Source organism: Gekko japonicus, unplaced genomic scaffold, assembly GCF_001447785.1.
Source record: "Gekko japonicus isolate JY-2015 unplaced genomic scaffold, Gekko_japonicus_V1.1 scaffold2743, whole genome shotgun sequence".
Classification (NCBI taxonomy): domain Eukaryota; kingdom Metazoa; phylum Chordata; class Lepidosauria; order Squamata; family Gekkonidae; genus Gekko; species Gekko japonicus.
In genome coordinates this window covers 97,109-97,564 of record NW_015170972.1, presented here as the reverse complement: position 1 = coordinate 97,564, position 456 = coordinate 97,109, and the positions used below count along the sequence as shown (strand labels likewise).

The following is a 456-nucleotide window of genomic DNA, read 5'->3' as shown; positions in this document are numbered from 1 at the left end:
CTATTTGCTGTCTTTGTTCCTCTTTCGTCCCCCCTTCCTTCCCCCCTCTATTTGCTTTCTTTCCACCTTTCTTTTTCTCTCTCTCTCCCTTCCCTCTCCTTCCTTCTTTTTCTCTCTCTCCCTTCCTTCCCTCCTCCTTTCTCTCTCTCTCCCTTCCTTCCCTCCTCCTTTCTCTCTCTCCCTTCCTTCCTTCCCTGCTTCTTTCTCTCTCTCCTTCCTTCCTTCTCCCTCTCCTTCCTTCTTTTTCTCTCTCTCCCTTCCTTCCCTCCTCCTTTCTCTCTCTCCCTTCCTTCCCTCCTTCTTTCTCTCTCTCCTTCCTTCCTTCTTGCTCTGCTTGCTTCCTTTCCTCCTCCCTCCTTCCCTCCCTTCCATCCTCTTTGCTGTTCTTCCCTCCCTTCCATCCTCTTTCCTTCCTTCCTTCCTTCCTCCCTCCCTCCCTCCCTCCCTCCCTCCCTC

At 52.4% G+C, this 456-nt stretch overlaps 1 protein-coding gene across 1 annotated transcript in view; it reads left to right on the top strand.

Annotated features, from left to right (window-relative positions):
• Positions 1-456, top strand: part of LOC107116928 (one cut domain family member 2-like) — a gene marked incomplete at its 5' end in the record, with an annotated part of 61,784 nt that overhangs the window by 55,633 nt on the left and 5,695 nt on the right. The window lies entirely within an intron of this gene.